The sequence below is a fragment of the Pteropus medius genome, unplaced genomic scaffold (assembly GCF_902729225.1).
Source record: "Pteropus medius unplaced genomic scaffold, Ma_sr-lr_union100, whole genome shotgun sequence".
NCBI lineage: Eukaryota > Metazoa > Chordata > Mammalia > Chiroptera > Pteropodidae > Pteropus > Pteropus medius.
Window position 1 is genome coordinate 3,789,195 of NW_024344370.1, and position 20,371 is coordinate 3,809,565.

General features: G+C 39.6%; 1 long non-coding RNA gene across 1 annotated transcript; it reads right to left on the bottom strand.

Annotated features, from left to right (window-relative positions):
• Positions 1-15,592: 15,592 nt before the first annotated feature.
• Positions 15,593-20,052, bottom strand: LOC120608293 (uncharacterized). The gene is made up of 3 exons (XR_005654369.1): positions 19,960-20,052; positions 16,581-16,693; positions 15,593-15,806 (listed from the first exon to the last, which is right to left on the bottom strand). It is a non-coding gene; the product is annotated as an uncharacterized LOC120608293 (long non-coding RNA).
• Positions 20,053-20,371: the final 319 nt, after the last annotated feature.

The following is a 20,371-nucleotide window of genomic DNA, read 5'->3' on the forward strand; positions in this document are numbered from 1 at the left end:
ATAGGGAACAGGGTTCAATAAATGGCAGCCAGACTGAAGTTTGAAAGTCACCAACCAAGCCCATAGCAGGTGAGATTTACCACAAAACCAGAGAGACAAACAGATTTATGGCATTCGAGTCACCAAATATTATTTTGCAAGGAGCTTGCTGATGGAAACCATTTCATTGATGGAAAATTGAGTTACTTCGCTTCTTTGCTGTTGTGTTTTTAATTGGCATGCTCTAAGGCTTTGTGGCATGAGTTGCAGAATAAATAAATAAAGTTGTTTCATGACATAAAAATGCCAAAATTAGGATAGGAAAGAAGAATTGATTCAAATGCCACAGAGACAAAAATGTGTTTTTCTGGGACAAAGGGAAATGAATGATTTACTTTTGTGGCAAATTTTAGTCTCATTTGCACACACACAATAATCTTAAAAAAATTCTATTCAGTACTTGAGTACAAGACATGGTGTACCCAGGAAGATCAAATGTCGTTTAGCATTATTAATACCCTTGTTTTCCTTGTTTGCTCTTTGCCAAATAAAACAAGAAATTAAGTACAAGCTGCTGCAGGAAAACAGCCAGGAGCATGAATATCCTAGATAGAAAAGGCCCTGTCAGCTTTTCCGTTTCCTATAGGGAGGGTTTCTTCACTTGCAAGTATGACCCCTTGGAGGTTACCGCAATGTGTCATACAGACTACTGTTTCATTTTGTTGGTTAAAAGAGTTTCCTACATTTCCACAGATATGATAGAAACAGAGACCAAAACTCCTAAGAGGGTGGTTACCTGCTCGGCAGTCAAAATAAACAGAGACCTTGAGGGATGCTACTATCTCAGTGGCTGTGTTTTCTCTCTGGAAATGCAACCTCCATCTGGGGTCAGGTGTGGTTTCGTGTTGTTTTTCTGGGGCATTTTGCACAGAGCTCTCCTATCTTTGTAGACAGATCTCAGTCAGTTCTGAGACAGGAGACTAGAGCAAGGATGCTTTAGTCCCAGAGGTATGAAAACTTCAGCTAAAGTGGCCAAAGGAATGTCCCAACCAGGCATTTCTACCAATGAGGCAAGCTAAGGGATTCTTTCTACTTTTTGGAACTTCACTGAGCTGTGGAAGGAAGAAATGAGTATGGTTTCCTTTTTTTAATTTTTTTCTTTTTTTTTAAAGCTGAAACAGGAGCAGGATTGTAGCTGTCACAAGCTGACTAAATATTTTTTTTACAGCACCAAAGCCTTTAAAATCCTTGGAACATTGGTGAGAACTAGTGTTTATGTTGGGACCTTTACATTAGTTGAGGGGTGTGTGTGTGTGTGTGTGTGTGTGTGTGTGTGTGTGCAAGTTACATGTGAACCGTGCCAGCCATTGCCCGGGGGCTCCACATCTGAGGAGAGTGGGGAGAGCGAACTGTTCTCTCCATGGTCTGGAATGACTTAAGACTGAAGAGAAATAGACTTCAGCACAACAGTCTGAAAATGAACGAATCAGAATGAGGTTTGCAGCAAGCCCAAGAATGCCCTTGACATTCGAACCATGCACCCTAGCCTCCCTGACTACAGACATGTAATTCTACTCTCCACCCTGCCTGTAGAAGCTCTGTGCAGTGTCAGAATTCGGCCTGTAGGCCTCAAAATCCTGCGAGGATTCTATTTCATGGAGATAAGCCTAAGACCCAGTTGTAGAGGATTGATTTCAATTCTCTCCTTTAACAGAGGCTGGTAAATTTAAAATATGTAGAAAAAAGGAGACTATATATAGCTTGAAAAATTCACTTTAATCAGATTTATACCAGGGTGACTTAGCTTTTATCTAGTAATTGGTTCTCAGGTCACTATATATATATATTAAACAAATCAATGGATTGATTTGTTAGAATGTTCACGAGGTACTCTTTTGCACGCATAAAATATTAGCTTTTAATAGGGTTGTTTTGACCGTTCACATGTGAGTTGATGCTTAGGAAATCTGAGCGTAATTGTAAAGGTCATTATCATGACTTAAATGACAAAAGAGTTTTCTTCCTATGATGGATCAGTAGGATCATCTTTCATGTGGGAAATATGGTTGGCTATTATTGTCAAAGTATATTTTTAGAAAGTAAAAGACATAGCCCTTAATGTGAATCGGTAAGCAAGCACATGTCAAATGGAGGATGGATAAATCGTGATGTATTTATACAATGGTTATTATTTAGCAATAAAAAGAAATGACACAAAGGGACATGGAGGAACCGTAAATGCATATTAGTAAGTGAAGGAAGCCAGGCTGGAAAGGCATTTCGCTAGGGGATTATATAGTATGTGGGTAGACCTGTTAGACGGTGCCAGTATGACCCTGAAAGGACAAACATACAGCCATCCTTTCGCCTTCTTTTTAAGTTTTAAATATCTTTTCTTAAAGTTGTAACAAGTCCTATTTGCTAGAGTAAACCATTTTACCAAAATTTTTGTCAATTTTACAAACAAATTTCCAAATTATGAGCTATCTACTTGTATCAGTTAAGATTCAATCAAGAGTCAGAAACCATACCAATTATTTTAACAGAGAGAATTTAATATAAGGCACTGTTTAACCAAGTGTTAGAACTGGAAAGACAAAAAGAGAACATGAAGATATTACAGAGATAGTAACATCAGGAAGTGATTGACACCCTTAGAACTGAAGGAACAAAGCGTAGAGGCTGGATTATTAAAAGTTAAAGTCTTGGGGTTAGGGCCTGAAGATCTATGATGCTGTTTGCCTGAAGCATCAGGAACTCAGAGGAGGGACCCTAAGGAGCTGGGAGCCAGATCTCTGAGGAGTGGGTATGGTTGGGTGGTAGGGTATCACTGAGGGGTGCAATGAGGCTGGTTCTGGGAATGTGGACAACCTGCAACCTGGAATCGAGTCCTGCTACTGGGAGGAACTGCCAATGCTAGAGTGAGGAGCTGTTTCCAGGGTGACAGTAATGGGAACAGAAGACAATGGAAAGGAGCACAGTAACTTGTTCCCCTAGCGCCTCTTATTGATACAACCTATTGAGGAACAAGCTGGCAAAAGAGAATTGTGGTTTGCATCACAAAGCAGTGAATAGAAGGGTGAGTTTGAGGCTGAATCAAAAGCTTAACAACCAGCACACTACTCTAACTGGAACACTTGTAATTAATATGTTTGCTGTTGTAGAAAAGCATGGGTTTTGGGGTCAGACAGATCTGGTTTTGAATCTTAGTTCAAATGGCTACTAGTGTGTTACTCTGAGCAACTATTGTATTATATTTAATTTGCTAGGCTTGGAATCTTTATATTAAAACAGGAACCAAGAATACCTATCTCACAGAGCTTTTGTGAGCACCAAATAAGATCATGTGTATAAATTACCTAGTATGGTGGCAGAGCCAGGAATCTTCAACCCCGGGCAGTGGACCTTCAGAGCCACTCTTAATCACTACATATACCAGCTTTTCAATCTACACAGAGAACTAACTGATAAGTCAAAAGTAATATGGTTTGGGGCTAGGAGGGAAGAATGCGTGGTTATGAAAAGACAACATAAGGAATCCTTGTGGTAATAGAACTGGCTATCTTGACTGTGTGGTGGATACACAAAACTACATAAATGATAACATTGTATAAATAAGCACACGTGTACCCACAAACAAAAGTTAAACTGGAGAAATAAGAATAAGATCACTGGATTGTATCAATGTCAATATCTTGGTCATGATATTGTACTGTACTTTCAGACTATGTTACTATTGAGCAGTTACCATTGAAACTGGGCAAAGTTTACAAGGGATCTCTCTGAATTATTTCTTACAACTGCGTGTAGATCTACCATTATGTCAATTAAAATTGCAATTAAAAAATAATATACAGTTTTTCATTGATGCTGAAACTACCTTCCATGATGCCCTTACATTAACTGTAAGATGAGGAAATATCAACTGGGGTTATATTCATATCTTACTAAACATTTTAAACCATGTTTCTAGGGCCATAAAATGAAGTGTTTTGGGTTTTGATGCCAATGGAGTTAACTTTACAGACGTAGGTAAGAGCTATATTACCTTCAAATAATATTTTAAGTCTATAAAACTTAATAAATTGGATATTTTGAAAGATTTTGGACAATATCCCAAAACACAAATGCACAGCTTGAAGCAACACAAATTGTTTAGTCTGAGTCCATGTAACCCCATTACTGATAGTGAAACGTAACTGAAACGGGCTCCAGGTTACCAGAAGTGTTCTTTTTAGCCCAAATCATCCAGAGATTTTACCCAAATTCTTCCCTTCAGTTTCTGTTTGGACATAGCCATAAGCTAAGTTTTAATCATCATTTTGAATGTAAGATGACGTAACGTTTCAAAGAACTCAGCTGATTCTATAGATAAGAAACTTAAAAAAAAAGTCTAACTATTATGCTGTACACCTGACACTAATATAACATTGAATGTCAACTGTAATTGAAAAGAAACAACAAAAAGAAGTTTTTAAAAAGTGTATGTGAAACAGACCTTGCCAAACAGCTGATGTAACAGATAAAACCTAGCTGGTTTTCTACAAAGCTTTACCTTCTCTTTCCTTGGGTGTGTTCTTATGCAAGTTGTGGGGGCATTTATTTAGTTTTGGGTATCTTCCTACTGTGTGACTGTGGTTAAAATAATCAGTCGTTCTGAATCAGTTGCCTGTTCTCTAAGGCCTTCCTGTGATTGAAAACATATCTGAACTAACTTCTTTGCCTGTATTACTGGCGTAAGAAGTGATTAAGAGAGTAATAAGAACACAGGGCAGGATTTTTACAGCCAAGCAAAAACAGAACTATCCTGAGACCTCATTACTCATCCCTGCTTTTGTGCCAGATGCTGATGCTGCACCTGTCTTTTCCTTAGGCTGGAAACATCTCTCCCACCACTAAAACTGTCAGAAATGAGAAGAGAGGAGGGAATGAGATAAGCCCTTTTCTTGGTGGCTTCATCAGAGTCCCATCTCATCTTGTAGTAAACTGCAAATTTATGACATATGCTATATAATGCCTCATAATTCTACTATTGAAATATAGTCAATCGCTTGGATAACCATGCCTGTTACAAAGGGAAAAAACAAACTCTTTTATTGGGTTTATTGAATTAGCAACTTGTTTTGAACTCTAAATAATAGCATACTATTATTGTGCTCTGAACAGAGTGGGTGTTCCAGAAATCCTTAATTGTCTGTGATAAGAAGTAAGGAGAAAAATATCCACACGTGGAACTCTCCCAGTTGGAATTTGATGAAGACATGTGGCTTAAACAAAAACCAACCCTCTTCTCCGAAAATATGTTTCTATTATTGTTTTCATTTTAATTAAAAATATTCTGTCTGTACAGCAAGAGCTAGGCATTGTATCTCAGAATTTCCCCCAGATACCTTACAATTGCGGCATAAAGTCAAACCACCAAAAAAGACAATGGAGCGAATTGATGCACAGGGAAGGAAATTGCATGCGTGTCTGGGCTTCTTCCTCTCAGGCTCCCACGAGCTCCACAGAGATGAGGCTGCCAATGGAGTACAAAGGTTTGCCCTTTGCTGCAAATAACTATGCTATTCTGAGGGCATCGAGACCTCTATAAGGCAAAGAAGCCAGTGCACTTGTGAGCTGACCTCAATTGTAAAGAATTTCAGATTCCAGAAAGGAAGTTTCCAGTGGACTATGCTAAATCAGGGTGAAATTAGAATTACATTAATGCCTTTATAAAGCTATATGTGCTGAGAGTGGGCAGACAGCAGGAATTCATAATGTCACTCCTTCTGAGTCTGAACCCCACAGAGATCAGTTAGTTTGGCCCTGATCCAAGCATGAAAATTTCTCTCTACTCCTAGTAAACTGTTACCAATGACAGTTACTAGGTTGGATAGAAAGTAGGCAAGATTACCTCAAATTAATCTTTCTTCTGCCATTGTGATGATAGTATTCCGGGCCATGCCAGGATATCAAGTGGGTGGGGACAGTTGTGGTTTATCTCGTCAATACATTTCCTCATGTCCCTATTTTTGCTATGTTGCCATCACTTACCGATTACCTAGCCCTGAAATCTCAAAAACTCGCCTTAAACACTCCCATCTCTTGTCACATGTCATGAACCAACACAGTCAACCTCTTACTTTCCTCACAGTATCTCTCATGTGCGTATCTGTTCATGTTTATTCCCACTGCCATTCTCTCACACCTAAATATGGATTTGGCCTTTCAACATTACAGTCACTCCCCTCTGAGAATTTATCTTCCTAACACCATTTCAAGCCACTCCTTTGCTCAAAAGCTTTCAATGGCAAATACCTCTGGATTATTAAGTAAAGGCCTAAATTAAACCAAGCATCCACAAGCTATAAAAATCTGGCCTGGAGTTGCACTTCCAATCTTATCTTCCTTCATGAATTGTACATTCCTCCCACATGAGTCTATTTGCTGTCCCTGAAACATGTGACTCATTCCTATTGCCTTTGCCTTCCAAGGCTGTGGTCCCTGCCTGGGGACACCCTGCCTAGCTATTTAGTCATGCACCCTGGAGCTCTTAGTGAACTTCTCGTGTGCACAACTCTTGCATCCCCGGCTAAACGTCATACTCAGTACGGGGCTGGTCCCACAGTTTGTGTTCTTGGTTCTGAAGAGCTTCTTTATTAGATTTAAATTCTTTTCAACTCATTATTTGACACCGTGGCAGAAAATTATGGAATCTGTGCTGTCATCAGTTACTGATCCCCATCTACCGATCTAGACATTCTGGAACCTGGTTGATTCTATATGATAAATGGCATCTATATATGATATGATTTAATTTTAGGTGGAAAATACTTGTCGGAAACCAGCTGACCAAGTCAAACCAGGTCCCTGAATGGGGGAGCGGGGACTGAGAAAAAAGAGAAGACAGACAGGGTGCAGGAGGGAGAACAGATCTCACAACTGTCTCTCCGAGTTTATTTCTTAGGCTCCTTTTTATACATATTCTGTTCCTTTGTGTATCCCAAGATAACATAGTTAAAGTAACATCTTGAAGATCAAGGTACAATCGAAACTCCCTTCGAAACTCCCTTCGTACCTCCTGTTTCTAATCTTAATCTTCTTCCTCCTGGAATTCCTCAGAACCAGCCTTTTCCCTTTTATATGCAAGCAGGCCTCCCAAGATAAACCATGCACTCTTTTGAATTTTGGGAGCTTTAGCTCCCTACAGATACTGAAATATGGAATATTAGTGCCAAAAAGAGTTTAAAAGGCTGTCTATTCTGAGGTCCACAGACCAGCAGCATTGTTTCACTTGGGAGCTTGTTAGAAATGTAGGATCTTGAGCACTATCCTGATCTATTGATTAGAATCTGCATTTTATAAGTGTCCATAGGGGATTTGTGTGCACAGTAAAGTCTGAGAAGCATAAGGGCAATCCCCACCTTGAGATCCAGAATGATTGCTGAAATGGTGAAAAGAAAGAGGAAAGATTATTATTTAGAAATTATTCTGAAATCAGAACCAGAAGTTGTGCATTTCATATTTACCAGCTGTAACCCTGGAAAAATCACCTAACCATTTTGGGCTTTGCTTTCTGATCTTTCAAATGGGAATAACATCTCCCTGTTGTTTCATGGAGTGATTGTGACGTTTGGAAAAAAATATGAAGTGATTTAAAAATCATATAAGTTCTAGGCATATTTTAAAATCTATTTTTTTTTTAATTGCTTTTCTCAAGATTACATAACTGATTTGTGGCAGAGCAGGGACCATACCCCGGCTGTCCTGACTTCTAGTCCAGTCCACAGTGAGCAAGGCTCCTTTCACCACAGGTCCTAGAAGGTCCTTGGCACTGCAAAAAGCAGCCGAAAAAAAAAATCTTTGCAGAAAGGAATTTTAAAATATGCCTCAAGAGTGTTTGAATGTGTTAATATCACATAATCTAGTAACTTCTCTACTAGGAATCTAGTTTAAGGAAATAATGGAAATGCAGATGAAGAATTTTAAGTAATTATGTTCATTGCAGATTTACTTTAAAAAAATAAAAATGCAAACAACCTGAATGTCCAACAATAGAGATTGGTTAAACAGATTGTAAGAAAGCATAATATATTATGTGGCTATTGAAATTTTTGTCTAAAAAGAGTTTTTAAAGATATGAGATGTTTGACATCATATTAAGCCAAAAAAAAAAAGAGTTCGACTGTAAAGTTATATAAGTATGATCTCAACTTTGTTTAAAAAATGTAGGGAAAAGGTTACAAGGAAACAGGAAAATACTAACTGTGCTTGTCTCTGGCCATTTTTTGTCCTGCCCTTCATTTTTTTAGCATTATCCTGACTGATTCTGATTGGTGTACATGGGAATGCCTAAAATGGATTAGGAAAAGAGATAGCTTCTCTAACATTGTGCAACAGAGGTGAAGTTGTGTTTTTTGGTTAGTACCTTTAGCTACTTTTAAAATAACTTGTCTTCTTTCTCTCTCGTTTTGTACAGAGGATATGTGCACAAAGTAAAAAATATATATATCTTTTAATTTCAATAATACAGCATAGTTAGGTACACAATATAGCAAATCTCCTCCTTACCCCACCCCTCAGGGCAATTGCCCTTCCTAGAAGCAACCACTGGCATCGGTTTCCTTTGTTTCCTTCTAGAAGTGATACGTGCATTTCTTCCAAAAGGGAGTATATTATAGACAAATCTGCACTTCTGTTTCTTTCATTTTAAACGTTTTTTCTTTTTAAAAAAAATTCAGAACAGTTATAAGAGTAGTAAAATGAACTCTTGAATGCTTTTCACCTACATTCATCAGTTAATATTTTGCCATAATTGCATTCTCTCTCTTTATATATATAATTTTATTAGCATTGTTATTGTTACTATTATTATTGCTGAACCATTTTGGAGTGAATTGCAGACATCTTCACACCTAAATACTTGCTTGTGTATCTCCTAAGAACAAGTACATTGTCTTACCTAACCATGATACAATGATTAAATTCAGGAAATGTAAAAATGACACAATAACTACTATCTATTACATAGTCCAAATACAAATTTTTTCAGTTGTCTCAATACTATCCTTTGCGGCAATTTTTTCTTCTTCACATACCTTGAAGCATATTCTAAGCATTTTGTAAAGCAGTCTATTTCTTTTTTAACAATAATTTCGCATTCCACTGAATAAATGAGGCATAATTTACTTAACCAGTATCATGTTGATGAACTTTCAAGTTGTTTCTAATCTTCCACTAATACACAAACTATGCAATGTGCAAATTTCTTTGTGCACATATACTGAGGTGTGTATATCTATTTGATAAATTTCTCAAAGTGAAATAGTAGTGTCAAAGATTATGTAAATTTTGCTTTTTGATGGATGTTGCCAAAACATAACTTTGAATAGGATGTACTACTTTACATTTCCACCAAAAAGGCATTGGTTAAATTGTCCTACATTTAACCTAGTGCTGCATATTGTCAAATCATTTGATATTGGATAATGCACAGTGAAAAGCGTACTTTATTTTTTTCTTATTGTGAGGTTGAAAATATTTCATATATTTAAAACATAATTGCCTTTTCTTTTCTATGAATTGTCCTTTGTTCTTATTTTTAACTCTGTCTTGAGCTCAAGAGCAGTCCTAAGCCAGGGCTCCCAGAAAGTAGTGATTTTTCTAGAAAGCTATATGGGAAGCCAGTTTTCCTTTTCCAAATAAGTCCCGGGTGTACCTACAGCTTGAGGCCTGGAATGCCTGGGAATCCTGTTGTCCATTCTTAGCAAATGCTTGGCTTATCAACTGTTCTTTAATAGGCATTGCTTTCAAGTATATTCTAGGCCTTTTGTCATTGGTCCATTGCTTGACATATTCACCAGCGTCTAGATGGTACCAGTGGATCCACTGAGAAACCATGGCTGTCATTTAAGACAGATCTAGGTCTACATTGTCCACGAGGCTGGAGAGCACCAGCTATGCTCTTCTGTAGACCCATTCATATGACATTTTGTGTTCCTCAGGCAATAGACTGGTCTACTTGATTTTGCTCTGTGCCTCCAGGCTGGTCCCTAACATTTGTGGAACCCCGGGAAAGAATATAAATGAAAGTCTGCATACCATGTGTCTAAATAGTCAAAGCTGTAAATCAGGCCAACGTACTATAAATATCATATTTTATTCTCCTACTTTCATAAATATTCCTTCATAATGACCTGGAAGGTCAGTTTCAAATTCAGCATTATCAGAGTCCCCAGAGTTCCAGGCTAGAATGTGGGAAAACCAGCCTCCGGCCTACTCCTCATTCCATTCTCAGCCCTGGAACAACCCAGGGCCCATTCCTGGGATTCTTGCACACACAGATGCGGGTACCCCAGTCTCCCATACCTCCATACATAAGTGGCCCTTGGCCTCCACTTGGGCTTTGAAAGTGACATTACCAGCACAGTTGACCCTCTGGAGGTCACACTTGGGGAAGAGGTCTCTGCAGAAAGCATGCACAGGGGACTAATCCAGTTCCCAGATATTTGGAGCATGATCTAGAAGTGGGTGAACTCGGCTCCTTGGATTCCTGTGGGGAGGATGGTGGACAGAAGAGAACCACAGCTGAGCCATCTACAGCATGTGGCTCAGGAAAGGCCCCTCCTGACCAGGCCTAAAGCTGTATTGTCCACCTTCTTGTCCACTTAGTACATCATCACACAACGTATTGCTGAAGAGCTCCCTGGGACTTTTCTTTTTGTATTTTCTTTGAGAAAAATTTTATAACCTTTTGAGTTTTCCCGGTGGCAAGCTTCTACAAGGACCTTGTCATTTTCAGGTTGTCCCAGCAAAATATATAAAACTGCAAAGTAGTTTATGCTTACTTTCAGGTATATGTGTTTCAGTAGCACACGTATTTAGAGACAGCAATATTTGTTACCATGTAGAGAGAGCCACAACTTATATTTTGGTATATAGCCTTCTAAACTTTTTTTCTATGGATACAAACACACATGCTTTTTTTAATATAAGAGTGAGATCATTCTATTCGTGTAGTATTGGAACATGCGTTTTCTTTCAACAGATGACAGTCTTACGATTTAATAAATATAAATGTGCATCATCATTTTTAATGGTTATAGAACGTCTACTATATTTATTTGTTCATTTATTCAATAAATATTCATATATGGATGTCACTGAGCTAGATTTGGAAACACAATCATAGGTAAGCAAGTCTTTGAGAACACAAATTAATCCCCTATGGCTGGACAATAAAGTTGTTCAATTTTGCTATTTCAAAGAGCTAGGATGAATATCTTGTACATACATGTTTGTGTCCTTACATGCATAGTTCTTTAGAATAAATTTCTAGAAGTGTTAATTACTTGATCAAACGTAGATATATTTTAAATATTGACACAAATGCACATTGACTTTCAGAAAAGTTGCTCCAATTGACATTCCCATCAACAGCACTTATTGCTCCATATTCGAGTATTAGTAATGTTTTTTAATCTTTGCCAATCTGATTAGAAAAAATTAAAATGAAATAAATGTTATCTCTCTCTTTCTTGTAAGCCGACAGCTATATCTTTTACCTTGGAATGTTCATCTTTTTCTTAGTGATTTGTAAAAGTAATTGTGTACATTAAAGGAATTGTCGTGTATTTTATAAATATTTCTCAATTTTTTGTTTGTCTTTAGACATAGTTTGTGGTATTTTTAAACCATATTAAAGTTATGTTTTTCCCCACAGAGGAATAGATGAAGAAATAAAATGGAGTCGCTGTGGTCAAGCTGCTAAATTATTAACTTGGAGTGGGTCACAGCATAAGGAAACAATTATTGTTGTTTTAACTAGCCTGGGAACTTAAACTTTTGAACCTTCCAGTCTTGTGTCAATACCTGGATGCACATCAGTGTGTTGTTGTGCATTAATACCTGGGCATACCTCAGACCTTCAGTTAATCATTTGAATGACCACCAGACATCTGACGATCACCATCCTGGACCAATCCGGGGGCTAAGAATGCAGAACCAATTCTTCTCAAGAATGTACTTTTTACCATGAAACTCTCAGACTCTTTTTTTTCTCTTGGGTATTACCTACTAGTGTTTCCAGTTTGCAAGCCCTAAGACCCTTGAATAAATCTTAGTCATTTTATTTTTTAGCCAAAGCTGTCTGACTCTTTGAGTTAATTCAGCACCTCACAGAACAATTTCCACAAAACTCTTAGTAACTTTTAATAATTATTAATTCCTAACAGGGCAAGTAGAGATCCTCAGAAGCATGCAGGAAAAACAGTAGGTGACCTGAAATTCTCTTCCTTGTTGTGGGGGAGGGGTGGTTTCTGCTGGGTGGAAAATGTAAGCTGAGGGATTTAAAGAAACAGATTGGAAAAAAAAAGATAACAACCAGTTTGGCTGTAAGAGGTCTGGGGAGGAAGGTGGAGTAGAGGGAGAGAGAAAGAGATGTGGTGGCTGTGGTAAGGAGTGGAAATTTGAGGAAAGGGTGACTTGAAGATAATTTTTAGGAAGTTTTTCAGTATGATAGCCAAGTTCTCACAAAACCTGTAGCAATAAAAACCACATCACTTGTCATGCATTAAAGTTGGATTTAGACATACTTTTGGATACGAAAGTGGGAGACGAGCCCCAAGGCAGGTGCAGGCGAATGCAGTGCCAGCTCAAGGCACCCGACCATGTTTAGGGTCCCCAGGGTAGTCACATTGAGGTTGACTCCCCACACTTAATCCACAGCTAGAAAATTAATCCAAACCACTCACGGTAACTATCTCCTTACCTGGGATCCATCAGAAATTTGTGACAGTGAGATGCCAGGGAAGGCTTGCTGAGGCTTTTAGAAAAGAGAAAGAAGTGTCTCTTCCGCTCAAAGAGGACAGGAAAGCAAGTCCCAGATCATGTGGCTTTGAGGGGAATTTGCCTTTGAAAAAAACTAAATGGGCGAATAGCAGAGAGAGGCTCAGAAGCTGGGCCTCTACGGACATTGGAAAGCCTCTGAATCCACCAGGCCTGAAGTCCACTCTCCTTGTAGTCGTCTCATTGTATGAAATAATGAATGTCTTTAATCTGCAAGCCTGTGGGAACCAGAATCTCTGTTACTTGCAGCTGAAAACATTCTGACACAAAGTAAAGTTTGAACAAGCTAGAATCCTGACAGAAGTATTGAATTCCTAAACTTAATTGTCTGAACTCGGCTCATACCAAATGTTTAGACTGGGCCTTTTTTCAAGAGCTGTTCTGAACTGTTTTCAGATCTGAGAATATGCCGTGTTCTTTCCCAGCTCAGGGTCCTTGCACTGCTGTTCCTTCTTTCTGGAACATTCCTCCCTCTGCTCTTTGATCTCCTGACTCGGGCTGACTTCAGGTGTCCAGTAGGAGTTGAGGGCTCCAGAAAGATCTCCCTGGGCCCCTCAAGTCCAAGTGGGTGTTCCTCCCAGGTGCTCCCACGGAGCCTTGGGCTTTCCTCGGCACAGCCCTTTTCAAACTGTATTGAATTGCCTGTATCTCCCTGTGAAGGAAGGGCTGTATCTGCATTAGCCACCATTATCTCTGCAATGCTCTGCATTTTGCTGTGCCATGTACTCAACATTTGCTGGGTGAACGAATAGAAAAAGCATTTATTCTGTCTATTTGGGCTTTACAAAGATTTTGCATTTCACAAGAAAACTGCAATTTGTTATAAACATAGATCAGTAAGGCAACTATTTAATTTTTTTCTTTAAAAAGCAGGCTTTAGGAACAAAAAAATATGTAGGTAAAAACTAAGGAAATCTGAATAAAGACTGGACTTTAGTTATTAGGAGAAAAAAGCAGGCTCTTTTTGTGCTGAATGCTTAATATGCAGTAAAGATCCATTTTAAAAAGTTGAGATATAATTTGCACACTATAAAATTCGCCCTTTTAATGTATAGAAATTCCGTAGTTTTTAGTATATTCACAATGTTGTGCAACCATTGCCATTATCTAACTGCAGAAGATTTCCATCACCTCAAAAGAACCCCGCATCCATTAGTATTCACTCCCCATTCCCTTTTTCAAGTCCCTGGCAATCACTAATCTGTTTTCTGTCTCTATAAATTTGCCCATTCCAAACATTTCATGTACATGAAATCATACAATATGTGATTTTTTTTTTTTTGGTTTGGCTCATTTTACCTAGCATGATGTTTTCAAGGTTCATCCCAATTGTAGTATGTATCAGTACATCATTCCTTTATATGACCGAATAATATTCCATTGCATGCATACATCACATTTTGTTTATCCATTCATCAGCTGATGGACATTTGGGTTGTTTCTACTTTGGGGCTATGATGAACAATGCTATTATGAGTACCAGTGTACAATTTTTATGTGAACATATGTTTTCAGTTCTCATAGATATATACCTGGGAGTGGAACTGCTAGGTCATATTGTAATTCTATGTTTAACTTTTTTCGGGAACTGCCAAACTACTTTCAGAAGGGGCTGCACCATTTTACATTCCCAACATATGAGGGTTTCAATTACTCCATATCCAAGTAAAGATTCATTTGATTAAATTTATTTTATACAAACAGGATGCTGACATGGAGAAATAGGAATGATACACTTCATACTCATGTGATTAATGCACATGAATCAAATGATCAATAATAACCTCACTAATCTGCCATTTGACATCGAAGAGCTCATAAGGACAAGGCCAAAGAAAAGAAAATGACTAACTTAGAAATGAATGATTGATGTAACCAAAGTTATCTGTTGAAATAAAGGCATGCATATTGGGTAAAGAGCCTGCAGTAAATTTAAACTAGAAAGCTATGTAGCACTGGCCTTAGCTTAAGCCTAAGCCATCCCCTGCTGGAGTTCAGACGTGTCTGGGCCTGTTTGGTGGGCTGAGCTGCCAAAAACTGATTTTTAAGAGGGAGAATGACCTTAGGAGAGAAAACTCATTTAAGGGAAGAGAGACTGAAACAGAAAAGCTTGTTAAAGCTTCTGGTAGAAGGCATAATTCTGAAATGTGCAGGACTCCCCAAATCCTAGTCTTACTTCTATGTACCCAGGACTGAGTCCCAGAAGAGAAAGGCTTATGCAGAAAATCTGAAAGCATTATTTCAATGGTTTGAATGTTTGTGTCCTGCTAAAATTCATACATTAAAATCCTAATGGCCAATGTGATGGTATTAGAACCTGGGGCCTTTCGGAGTGAATTGGGTCATAAGGATTGAGCCCTCATGAATGGGATTAATGCAATTATAAAAGAGACCCTAAAGAGTTCCCTAGACCCTTCTTCCCTGTGAGTACACAGCAAGAAATCAACAGTCTGAAATCCAGAGGAGGGCCTTCCCCAGAAACACGCTGGCACCCAGACCTTGGACTTCAGCCTTCGGAACTGTGACATATAAATTTCTGTTGTTAATAAGCCACCTAGTTCATGGAATTTCTGTTATAGCACCTCCAATGAGAAACAATTATTCTCATTAAAAACCCTAAGATGTTGGATATAAGGTAGTTCTGCTTCAGTAATCTGCTCACGCAGATATATTACACAAAAGAGACTTTCTCCCATTTTGCCACCAAACTTTATAACCTTCAGAATATTCATCTCTACATTGGTACACTGAAGGTCCCTGTGTATCAGGGGTGGTGACAGTGGCAATGGACCTGTAGGGGGTGGTTGACTGGGAACACTGGAGGAAGCCTTGAGACATCTTCATCCAGCTGCATAAGTAGTGAAGGCCAGGGCAGTTGACATCACTGAAGAGGGAGAGGCAGAAGAAGACAGGGGTGGCAGCCCATGGTGGTCCTGAACTTTTTGATGAACTCAGGTGAGATGCTCTTTGGGAACTCCCAGAAGGGATATTGATGGGAACTAGAGGTGAGGATAAGAGCAGGGGACACATGGATCATCACTGTTTGTTTATTAAGAGTGTACAGCATTCTGGCTGATATGGGCTAGGGAAATACAATCTAATCTCTAACGAAATAAAATGAAAAATAACTAAGTAGCTGAGGAACGAGCCAAACAAATTTGAAATGAATGACTAAAAACACGTTCTTTTGGGATGATTGGTAGTCATATAAAATAAATTTTCCACCCCAAGAGTCTTTGCTATTGTGATAGCTGATGTAATAAAGTTGTTTAGTGGCCTTTCCCACCATAGGTTGCCATGTTGTTCTCACATTTGGGAACTTTCCATGGCTTCAGAGGTGAACTTTCTCATAGTTTTCCATCCCGTATGACGTTTGAGGTTACAGATGAAAATGTGACTAGCAGTCAATGGCAGGAAAAGTAAGCGGCTGACATAGTGTGTAATAATAATAATAATAATAAAAAGATGAAGCAAGTTCAATTGGATCAAAGATGTTGAGTTAACAAAAAGTCAGCATGACAGAACCTGGGAGACGAGTCACACCCTAGGGCTCTCCCATCCCATGAGGGAGGCGAAGGAAAAATCTGTGAGCAGGACCTTTTCGACCTCATGGAACTGAAAGCATGTGATCACACCTTATTTTCCTAGTAGGATGAAATACATTAAGTTCAGGCCAGTGATCTTTTTTGAAGATAGCACCAGTTATGATTAGACTCAGTGTCCATCAAAAGACACTTTCCAGACTTTCAAGAAAGAAACAGAACAGATCTTACCTGATAAAGTTCTTGGTATGTGTTGAAGCATGAAAACAGCTTGGGGAGCGGTGGAGAGGTGTTGTTTGAAGAGAATCTGAGAAAGCATGACCAGAGAAGACCCCATATTCCCTCTGTGTGTGGGGAAGACAGAACAAGCAATGGTTTTCATACCCTAGATTTGGTGGGGTTCTGATGATACCCTGAAAGTATCCTGGGATGACTGGGGAGGGGCCACGTAGGTTCACAGCGCCCTCAAAAAATCAAACAGGCTGAGTTTTGATCTCTTTTGTAAATTCGTTCTTTTCTAAAATTTATATTCAAACATAAGGATTTGTTGCTCAGCGAAAGGGAAAAGAGAGAGAGAGAGAGCCTGAGAGAGGGAGAGAACGTGCGAAAGAAAGAGATTGAGATTGAAAATCACTGGGATTTGCTTGAATCCACTTCTGCAAATGTTATGGTTTCTCAGGAGGAGACTTCTCCAGGCTGAATCCTGCATGTGAATCACAGCTGTAGCAAACCCGGTTACTGTTTTCCTAACTCACACCGGGAATTCATCTACTCCTGGCTCCCAGCACATGCTCCTGGCAATGCTTGTCACGGCTGCTTTGTTACTGAGGTGCGTGGTGGAAACTGAGCAGAGCCCTTGGCTGTACCAACCCCTGGCTGACCTCCCTCCCTGTACATCTCCATGTACAGGGGAAGACCCTGGAGAGGAGAAGGCTGAACTGCTTGCTAGTCCTGTCTAAAATTTGAAAAGCTCTGCTCAGGAGAGCTGAAATTAAAAGATAGTCGGGAAGGAGAAATCAGAAATTCCTATAAGGGCCAGAAATGTTATGGAAATGCCAAAAGATGACAAAGCCAGAGGGTGTGGAGGTTGGGTCACTTTAGCACTCAGCAACCTGAACTTTGGAAACGAAGTGTCACACTATTGAGTCCGAAACCAGCTTTGAGAGTCGTTGTGGTTTTTTTTGTTGTTGTTTTGTTTTGTTTTGCATCTTTGTACTCAGGCATTTTAAGACACTTTAGAGAGGTCTTCTAATGTTTTCCACACATCACAATGGCATAAAACCAGGAGATGAACAGGGACCGCCAGAAAGAATTACAAATAGAGAACAGAAGACACAAAAGATGGAAGAGAGGAGAAATTAGGATCACATCTGTGGGAGTAATTAGTAACTTAATCTGACAACGCTAAATTTAACCAGTTGAGAGCAAATAAAATCCAATTAGGTCAATGCCTCCTGATGAGCCCCTACCCCCACCATTTGAGTTCCTTGGGCATTAAGCAGACGTGTTAGTTCCTGCTGGCTTCAGTCTGTCTGGCCTCTGGAATAATGGCCAAGCACTGGATTATTCAATATTTCCCAGTTCTGAGCCTCCGGAGTCCACACGTGGCACTATTGGGAGTTCTTTGCTTGTTAGTGGATCTGCATTTGCCTCTTGCTTCCACATCTGCTCTCCAGATGATGAGGCTGACCTGAGGCAGCCAGGTGCTCACTAAGCTGCAGGTTCTTTGTGTTTGTGGCCAGCGTGCCTTCCTAGAACTTGGCCTGGTTCCTGCCTTTTCACTGGGATGTCATGCCCTCCTGGCTCCTGCCAGTCTCCTCATGCCATCTCTCCTTCTCTCTGTCTATTAACCTGAACTACATTGGAGTTCTAAACTTATTATTTTGAAAAATTTCAACCCAATAGCAAAGTCGAAGAAACAGTACAATGAATAGCCATATATCCTTCACTTAGATTCACAAATTGCTGGCGTTTTGCCCCATTTGTTTTTCTTTCTTTCTCTTTCTACACACAAACACACACACATACACACACACACACACAGCCATACTGGTCCCAATAATGTCCTTTATGGCCATATTTTTTTCAATTCGGGACCTGAACCAGGATCATGCATTGCATTTAACTGTCATGTTCTTAAGTTTTCTTTAATCTAGAACAACTCCCTTGCTTTTTAGACAATCTTTCTTGGCATTAACCTTTTTGAAGAGTTCAGGACAGTTGTTTTGTAGAATGTCCATGAACTGGATGTCTGATTTTCTCCTCATGATTGGATTCAGGGTGAGTATTTTCAGCAGATATAGGCTGTGCCCAGTGCCCATTTGACCTCTCTGTGCATCACTACCCCGTAACCACCTCCCCCCAGCCCTACCAGAAGACAAAGCAGCGGAGGTGGCCGAGAAGCTTGTGCCTATCAGACCTGGGCTCCCAGAGGCCTGGCAGAGTTACTGCCATCAGATACCACTCTGACAACTCGGTTAGACTGGATTGGTTCAGAAGGGAAATACCTAGACGTTCCCCTTTGACTTCACTTTCTTTTGTTACAGATTAGCTCTCAGATATGCTGGACTCTTAGAATTCTGTCATAGTCCAGTGGCGGTCAGGCTAAGGGTGGACCCAAGAGGGAACAAACAAGGTTGAGACTCCCCAGAAGCAACATCTAAGAGGCTCTGTAGGCCCAAAGGCTCTAGTTTATAACCTTCAGTATATGGACAGAGCTTCTGAATTTGAGTGGAAACTCCAGGCAAAAGAACTGTCCTGCTGGACTTTAAATAGAGACAGGAAGAAGCAGGAGAAGTTGGGACTGGATATCTGGTTAAGGACAGGAATTTGGCAGATATCCATGCTCTGCTTTAGCAAGGAAGCCAACTTCCTCTTTGGAAAGAAAGCAAGGGTACTATAAGTTCAAAGAGTCAAAGTCAAAGTCAAAACCCAAATCCAGAGCCCTCATGGTCTGGAGGAGACCTTGGACTAGGAGTTCCTCTGAGACAGGAAACCTTTCCTATTATTCTGTGCATCCCCAAGCACCATGTTTAGTGGATGGGAGACACTCTGTCCTTGCTGTTGAATGAATGAATGGACGAATAAATAAGTGGACGATTTCTAAAGAAGGAGGACCAGGTTTAGTATCTGAGAGTCAGTATCCAAGGGTATAGAAGTGGAAAGATGGTAAAATGGATCATTTTGAGATACATAAGTCAAAGAAAACCCAGTCGGGAAATGGGGTTGAACCATAGTAAGTTGTTTAATGTATTATAATTCATCCTCAATTCACCTAACTCCAGATTTTTCTTTTGTGATAAACTCATTGTTGTCCTGGTTTTCTGTGTGCAGAGACCCTTTGTTCAGCTACTTTGTAGCAAGGGATGTGCCTGCCCATCAGCTGGGAGTGGTGCTACAAGGATGATTTTTCTTTCTCCCCTGCCCTGCTGCATGTGGCTGAAAAAGAAGGTAAGATGTAGACACACTCATATAATACTCAGGCTTTTCAAAAGCCATGAAGTGGCATCCAAAGCTCTCTAACATCGTAAAAAGCTGGGAGGAAAGTCCAGAAGTGAGAATGGAGAAGTGCTATGGAAAGAAAGCCCAGGGAGCTCCTAATAAAACATACCTTAAACGTAAAGATTTGGCACTTTACTAAGACAAGGAGGAGAGTGGGGGGTCAGTGACCTCGTTCAATGTCTGGAGTGCCGGACGCTTCCAGCGAGAGCTGCCAAACCGACAAAGTGGCTCTGGAAGATCTCTTAATGGATATAAGCACTGTGCAGGGGGAAAAAAGACTTGTCAGGTGATTCAGAAGAAAAGTATTTTTAAGTTGAGAAGAGTGCAATTGTATTACCATCCCCTCATTTAGAGATGAATAAAAAAGGCACAAAGAAAGGATGTGGGCTGTTCCATAACTACAGCCCAGCCCGGCTTCCTTATATAGGTTTCTTTTTGCACACATGTTCTTAGCTTACGTTTCTAAAACTGATGGCTTTTACTTATAGGTCAAGCAAACCCCAATTTTTCTAAATACTCAC